The sequence below is a fragment of the Bactrocera tryoni genome, chromosome 3 (assembly GCF_016617805.1).
Source record: "Bactrocera tryoni isolate S06 chromosome 3, CSIRO_BtryS06_freeze2, whole genome shotgun sequence".
In the NCBI taxonomy this organism is placed as follows: domain Eukaryota; kingdom Metazoa; phylum Arthropoda; class Insecta; order Diptera; family Tephritidae; genus Bactrocera; species Bactrocera tryoni.
This window is the reverse complement of record NC_052501.1, coordinates 52,349,515-52,358,094: the sequence shown is the minus strand read 5'-3', so window position 1 is coordinate 52,358,094 and position 8,580 is coordinate 52,349,515. Positions and strand designations below refer to the sequence as shown.

The following is an 8,580-nucleotide window of genomic DNA, read 5'->3' as shown; positions in this document are numbered from 1 at the left end:
ATATTTGAAGGATCGCTTTGTACGACAGCTACATGTTCTTATAGTCCAATCCGAACATTTTTTTCGGAAGATTGTAGCATTGCCTTGAGAAGTAGTCTGGGACAAATTTCGAGAAGATATTTTGTCAAATAAAAAAGTTTTCCGTATAGGGACTTTATTTTGAACGATCAGGTGGTACGGCTGAAATAAGCTATAATGTTCCGATATGAACGATTTATGCGCAGATTATAGTGGTGACTTGTACAATAATCTTTGCCAAATTTCGTGATAATATCTTTGCAAATAAAAAAGTTTAGCTTACAAGATATAGATTTTAATCGATCAATGTACTAAAGTGTTCTGATATGAGCAACTGTGTTCAAAAACAATCTGTGCCTAATTTCGTAAAGATAATTTCTAAAACACATTTCTATACAAGGTAGTAGATGACATATCAAAATTATATATTAAGTCGCTTTTAATGTTTGTAAAACGCGTTGATGTCCTATGATGTTACTAAGGTTTATGTATAGCGCGACATCCGGGCAGCATAACCTAACCTAATACAACAAACCGATAATACCTCAATATAAAGTGTTCCTCTGGTAAAAAAATAAGATGAAAAGGATCGGCAGACAAGTTAGAATAGATAAGAGTATATAAAAGCCGTTTGGTCGAAGGCGTTGTGTAAATATGCACTATTTGATTGAGCAAATGATTATGTGAGTGTATGAATAATTGAAGAATTGATTGCATAAGTGTTTCATTGACCCTTGTTCTGTGAAATTTATTAGCAAAGATCAAGAGATGAGCAGAGTTGGTATATAGTCTGAGGAATTGCTTGCAATTTATATGCTGATGACGAACGGCCGATGTGCAAGCGATTCTTAAGAGCTGGAAAATGAGGAAGAGGAAAATATTTTTATATTTAAAGAATTGTTAAACCAAATTGCAGAAATTTAAGTAGCCATGCCCCATTGGTCGTGGTATTTCATTCAGCCTTGCAGTGCTGGTGAACAGAGCTCCGATTCGCCTTTCTTTACACGATACTACTCAAGTGAAGTGCGTACTTAATCTTAGTAACACTCGGAACTATTATTTCGTTAGTCAAAGACACAAGACATATCGCTCGGTAAACACATACTCACAGCTAAATTCAGAATACTTGTGAGTTCAGCAGAAAGCCGTTCGAAGCATCACTGGGAATAATAAACAACTCAGCAATTTAATTTTTTTGTTATGGTGGTTTTATAATCAAAGGAAATGTTACTAGTTATACTCTTGCAACTAGTTGCTAGAGAGAATTATAGTTTCGTTCACCTAACGGTTGTACAGCTCATCGTTCCATCGAATGCGATATTCGCCGTGGCTAACGCGCAAAGGACCATAAATCTTTCGCAGAACTTTTCTCTCGAAAACTCGCAACGTCGACTCATCCGTTGTTGACATCGTCCAAGACTCTGCACCAGATAGCAGGACGGGAATTATGAGTGACTTATAGAGTTTGGTTTTTGTTTGTCGAGAGAGGACTTTGCTTCTCAATTGCCTACTCAGTCCGAAGTAACACCTGTTGGCAAGAGTTATCCTGCGTTGGATTTCTAGGCTGACATTGTTGGTGGTGTTTACGCTGGTTCCAAGATAGACGAAATTATCTACAATTTCAAAGTTATGACTGTCAACAGTGACGTGAGTGCCAAGTCGCGAGTGCGACGACTGTTTGCTTGATGACAGGAGATATTTCGTCTTGCCCTCGTTCACTGCCAGACCCATTTGCTTTGCTTCCTTGTCCAGTCTGGAGAAAGCAGAACACGGGTGTTGAGGTCGATGATATTATTATCATCGGCATACGCCAGTAACCGTACACTCTTATAAAAGATTGTACCTTTTCGATTAAGTTCTGCAGCTCGAATTATTTTCTCTAGCAGCAGGTTGAAGAAGTCGCACGATAGGGAATCGCCTTGTCTGAAACAGCGTTTGGTATCAACCGGCTCGGAGAGGTCCTTCCCGATCCTGACGGAGCGTTTCGTGTAGCTCAACGTCAGTTTACGCAGCCGTATTAGTTTTGCGGCGATACCAAATTCAGACATCGCGTCATAAAGGCAGCTCCTTTTCGTGCTGTCGAAAGCAGCTTTCCAATCGACGAAGAGGTGGTGTGTGTCGATTCTCCTTTCACGGGTCTATTCCAAGATCTAAAGCCACACTGATAAGGTCCAATCAGTTTGTTGACGGTGGGCTTTAATCTTTCACATAATACGCTCGAAAGAAACTTATACGCGATGTTGAGGAGGCTTATCTCACGGTAGTTGGCGCAGATTGTGGGGTCTCCCTTTTTGTGGATTTTGAATAGCACACACTTCCAATCGTTGGGCATGCTTTCGTCCGACCATATTTTACAAAGAAGCTGATGCATGCTCCTTATCAGTTCTTCGCCGCAGTGTTTGAATAGCTCGGCCGGCAATCCATCGACCCCCGCCGCTTTGTTGTTCTTCAGGCGGGTAATTGCTATTCGAACTTCTTCATGGTCGGGCAATGGAACGTCTGCTCCATCGTCATCGATTGGGAAATCGGGTTCGCCTTCTCCAGGCGTTGTAAGTTCACTGCCATTCAGCAGGCTGGAGAAGTGTTCTCTCCATAATTTAAGTATGCTCTGGGCATCAGTGACTAGATCACCTTTGGGGGTTCTACAAGAGTATGCTCCGGTCTTGAAACCTTCTGTAAGCCGCCGCATTTTTTCGTAGAATTTTCGAGCATTACCCCTGTCGACCAGCTTATCAAGCTCTTCGTACTACAAATGCGTCTCGCTTCCCTCTTCAACTCTCAGAATCTATCCCATCCCGCATGTGTAGTGGTCGATCGTAACGTTGCGAGGTAGGCAGCCTGTTTTCTCTCCGCTGCGACACGGCACTCCTCGTCGTACCAGCTGTTCTTTTGCACTTTCCGAAAACCAATGGTTTCGGTTGCAGCAGTACGTACGGTTGTACATATTACCTTAAAATATTGGAGATAGATAAGGGATTATAAATACGTAAATGATCAGGATGACGAAACATTTTTAAATCCAGGTGACTGTATGTCTGTTCGTCTGACCGTTCGTCCAAGCTGTAACTTGAGAAAAATGGGGCTAAATGATATTTGTTGAGTGTTTGGCCAAAATTTAGCACAAATATGTTAAAAAATTTTCTAAAATTCGACAAACTCTACTGAGGTCGACTGACATAAACAGCTGCTGGAAACAAACAGGTTCACAGATCGCGCTAATTTTTGGCATCATAATTAAAGACAGTTATACCAATCCAGAAAAAAAAATTTAACTTGTCTTCCATATAAGCGGGAGATGGGAGGGGGAATGAAGAATTCCCGATACTTTCTTGACAGAATGTATGTCTTTGACCCTTTAAACTTGCATCATGAACTATCATTAACGTATGTATTGAGTTTGCTTACATGTGAACCTACCCATTCATTTGCTCCATTTTGCATTCGAATTGTCTTGGATGTCCTAAGTGGAATTTAATATTCACACGAAACTTCTGAGCGGACAGAGGCACCCACCAAAATGACATTCACACCGTCTTTAATAAGCCACTTAAATACTAGTGACGAGCTGAGCAGACTGACACTGTCTGACGAAATTTCTGCGCTGTGTATGTGTATGAGTGGGTGCGTGCTTCTAAAAAAACTTTTGCTCTTTTCGAACTCCCCTGCAACCAATTACGCACCCTTTTCACAGACTCGACTAGGGAAGGAAAGAGCGCGAGCGGAATCGATTTTTGACCTTGGAATCGACTTCTAGTTTTTCGATTCTGGAAGTCGATTAATCAACCCCGATAGTCGACTTTTGTGACTTAAGTCGACTTTTTACAAATTAAGCAACTCGTACACGAAATTCGTTAGATATATCAATATTTTATTAAATTATGAACGTACAATCATATTTTTTAAGTTTTTAACATATTATAAAAAGTATTTTATGATTTTATTGCATTCAATTCGGTATTGGATAATAAAATTGCTTTTTTTAATTAAAAAACAAAAAATTTAAAAATAAATAACTACGAAAACCACATTTCTTCGCCGATTGGTCTTAAAAATATTAGCTTATTAAGATACTGAGGTGATAAGCGACTCCCCAACTGATTTGCGATAAGTCCTTCATGTGAAAATAATCGCTCACAGGGTACAGACGATGCAACTATTGGCAAGTACTTTTTAGCTACATTCCATAGACACGGCTATTCAAATTTCATACTTTCCCACACAGTGAACGGATTAGGATTTTATTTCCGATTGGCAGCCGGGCGTGTCAAATATTGTCGTAATTGTATTGGTAATCCTCCAGCCTCATCAGAATCTGCAAGATTGGAACTATAACTCACAGTGTTATCAAAATAAGACCATATATCATCATTGTCATCGTTCGTTTTCTGAGATTCCGGACCTTGAATAGCTAATATCTCATCTTGAGGGTCAATATTTGCCACCGTTGCTGTTGCTGCCAATGCTAATTTTCGTGCTGTCTTGTCAAGATCAGCTACACAAAAAATTATATTAAGATTAAACTAAATCATAGCAATAATCAAATAATGTTTACATAATCAACCTACCGACATTAGTTACCGCTCGTGCAGAGTCCCGAATACTTTGAAAACCAAACTTTTTATAACGAGGATCAACCAATGTTGCATAAGCGTACAGTTTTACAGATTCAATATTGCCGTATTTTGTTTCGATGTCTTGAACCATTATATTTTTCAAATGTAAAATATAAAATCAATTCATTCAATAAAAATTCAAATTAAGATAATATTGCAATAGGTTTGCTAGTTTAACAATGGGAACTTACTTTTCTAAGACTTGAAATCAAAGGAATGCACTTGCCAATGTTACACATTTCTCAAAACAAACTTCTTGAGTTACTCGCAAGAGAGGTTTTAAGATGTCACGAACTTCTATTAACGCATCGATTTCCTCACCTGTGATCATGTTAGGTGGCTTCGCTTTTGAAGATTTGTCTTCACTTGTAAAAGCACTTTACTGACGTGATCAACAAGCACAATGAAACGGTCAACCATTTCAAAACAGGAGTTCCATCTCGTTCGCACTTCCTGAATTAATTTCAGACTAAAATTTTCAGGCTTGTCCTTCTGTAATTTCAGCAGCTCTATAGTCGCTCTTTCACTTTGTCGAAAGAATGTGAAATTTTTTTTAACTTTTGACAATAGCTCACGCAAAGACGATTGCTCAGTATGATCTGTAATTAAGTCTTCAAGATTGTCAATAGCATCATTTTCATCAACGGGTAAGTCGGAAACTTGATTTTGAGATTCAGATGCAGGTGGAGTAATATTAACTTCAATAAGGCGCTGACCAATATTATTTGTTACATGTACAAAACACGAAATGTGTTTCCCATCGCCGAACTCACTTTTAATAGCTCCTTTGATGTTTGCGCCCCCGTCTGAAACGAATGCTGCTATTTTATTATCATTCAGACCCCAGTCATTGCATATATTTCTTAATTTCAAGCGCCCAGCTCAACAGTCTTCATCTCAATTTCTGTGAAGAAAGGTTAATATGTCAATAAAGTTACATATTTGAAGTTAAAACTGAATGTAATGATTTTTGAAAATAGAATCAGTAACTGACCTTTCAGATAGTGAACTGTTAAGCCAAGATAGCTTTTCATTGTGTGTTTGTTAGTCCAGATTCAGTCTGTCGCAATTCAAGTTTTATTTTATTCGACAAATCTTGATATTTACGACTCATAGCATTAGTTATAGTTGGCTCACAGGGTATGTGATACAACGGTTGTAGTGTTTTAATAAATTTTCTGAATCCTGGTCTTTCTGTGGTACACAGAGGCATATTATCAACTGCGATCATTCGTAAAAGAGCTGTGGTAGCTTGATCATGTCTATATCCACCAGCTAGGAAATAATGAAAATGCATGATAGAAGAAATTAATAAGATTAACTTTGTTTCCTAATTTAAGTCACTACTACCTGAAAAATAATTAGCATTGTTCATACAACGATCCATAGGGCCTTGGACATGAGATTGTACAGTGGCATTTTCTTGAACAGATGATTTAGTTTGAGGTACCAAAGCAACCAATGGAACAGATGATTCGACAGCGACTCAAGCCTAACAACGAACATGATTAAGTTAGTATCGATATAAAAAATTAAATTGTCTGTGGAGAGGAATAGTTTATGCACAAACTTTAAAAAGTACTTCAAAAGCACTTACTTTTTTAGGCTGAACTTCGAAATCATTGTGACTATCATTCAATCTTTTCCGAGTTTGTTTTTCATTACTTGACGGAGGAGCAATCTTGTGAGCACATTGTAAGTGCTTCATCATTGTTGATGTGCTTTTATTAAGCAAAAACTCTTTATCACATAAATTACACTTAACTTTACTGCCATTAACTTTTGTGCAATAGGCCCATATCAAACTGGGAGCCATGATAAAGAATTATTCAATACTATATACTTTTAAATATTATGTACCATATATAAAAAAGTTAATTATATCAATTAAACAATGATTGTTATGATTAATCTTAAAGTCGGAATATTAATATACATGAATTAGACTTAAATCGCCTTATTTGAAATAGCTGTCAAGGATACCGGCGACAATACAAACATAATAATGTTATAGACCAATCAGAATATCAGAAAGAGGCTATTTATAAAGAAACGCTTCGATTGGTACTTTGTATAGTGCTTTTAAAAGTAAAACGAGAAGTAAAAATTTTACCAACTATATTACCATTAGATACTAAGTACAGTGGGGAACATTAATGCCTATAGGATAGTGTATGTTTTCATGAGTACAGTAGGAAGCTGTATAAAGTAACGTAGGTTCTCTTTCTTGCTCTTATAAGTATTTTGCGATAAAATTGAAACAACTATAGTTGCTTGGTGCAGGCCTTATTTTAATTCCGTCAATTGTCGAAGTCATCGAGTAAAAGTCGATTTTAATCGATTCAAGACAAGCTTGATCGATCCTAAAAAGTCAATTATTTCTATTAAAAGATCGATTTTTGACTAAAGTCAGAGTCGACTTTCCTATCCCTACACTAGACACAACTTTTGTATAAATATTCGCATTATCTGTGCTCACCGACTGGTACAATCACAACAAAGCACCTAGGAAAACGAAGAGCCGCATGGCGAAAGAATTCAACTATTCAAAAGTGTTGAAACTATATGAAAGCTTCGTGTGTGTTCGGCGCTGTCGGCGTTATATCTTACCGCAAGGTGTGAAGCGCCGCGTTGACAGTTGAATATGGCAGCCAATTTATGTAACGTTGCTTCACGTGGCGCGCTCGCAACGCCATGCTGTTCGTCATAATGTACGCGCTTCCAGTTTCTTTCAATGTGAAGTGGTAAAATCTTTTGTCACTGGCAGCGCTCCCATTCAAGTGATCGCCCGAATTTAGACTTTGTCAATCAAAGGCTGGCATTCTGGTCTGGTCGCGCTATTGTTGTTGTTGTGGCAGTTCGAGGCATTGTTTTTCCGCAGTGGTTTGTTTTCTCGCATTCAGGTTTACCGCACGTTTTTGTGTTGCTGCTGCCTCTTCTTCTTTTCTCCTACTTTCAAATTTCGTTTGCATTCCATTGTTTTGCTGAAAGCTGTTGAAAATTACTGTTGCCTTCGTTCATGCTACCCGCTCACACATGCGCGCACGCTCCTTGCTAAGAGGTGATGCGCGCGCCCGCTTTGCTGCATGCGTTGATTCGGCTAAGCTCCGTTGAGTTGCCGTTGTGCGAAAGATGAGAAGAGGCAGAAAAGACACACACAACTTGATTACTTACATACATAACTATTTACCGCAAAACCCGTCGCTTGTGCAGGTATGAAATGAATGCCGCCTGGAAGCTGGGAAGTTAATAAGTTTGTCCTTTGGAGGAACTGGCTAAGCGTAATTGTGTCGTAGTGCAGGATTTTGATGATTGAGAGACTATCGCACGATATTGCTTATATGACTGAGAATTGTAAATGTGTCAATTAGCAGTCAAGTGTTTAGAGCAATGGAATAAGGGGCACTTATTTGTGTGGGCTCAGTTTTCGTAATTAACGTTGCAAAATTAATTAATTATTAAGGTGAGTAAATCTTATATTCCTCCAAGAAAAATATTTGTCTAGTTTCCCAAAAGACTACAGCCGTTAAATGAGTCGAGAACTTGGTATATTAGACGCACAAATCATGACCGTTGAAAAACTAATCTCATAAGAACCTTTCTGCATTACAACCGTACGTGGGTGTGCGCCGAAAACACAAAACTTCGTCAGTTGTCTTTATCCTTTGCAAGGTCACGCCATTTGTACATTCCAAACGCAGACAGACTTTTTCCGTTGCTCACTCATGGATCTCGAATCGAATATATATGTTAGATACTATTACCTAAAAAAGCCTTCATTGTTGATTTGGCATTAAGGCCGTTCCAAAATAAAAGTAGTTGGAATTGAATTACAGAGCCATTGCGACCATCTGCCAAGTCTATAAATAGTTTAGAAATTTTTCCTTTTCCTGATAGACAACTTTAATTCAGAAATTGTACGAAAGAAAAGAATACACCATAAAAAAAT

The 8,580-nt window shown here is 38.2% G+C and overlaps 1 pseudogene; it reads right to left on the bottom strand.

Moving 5' to 3' along the window:
* Nucleotides 1–5,661: 5,661 nt before the first annotated feature.
* LOC120770669 lies at nt 5,662–6,447 on the bottom strand (annotated as a pseudogene).
* Between the last annotated feature and the right edge of the window lie 2,133 nt (nt 6,448–8,580).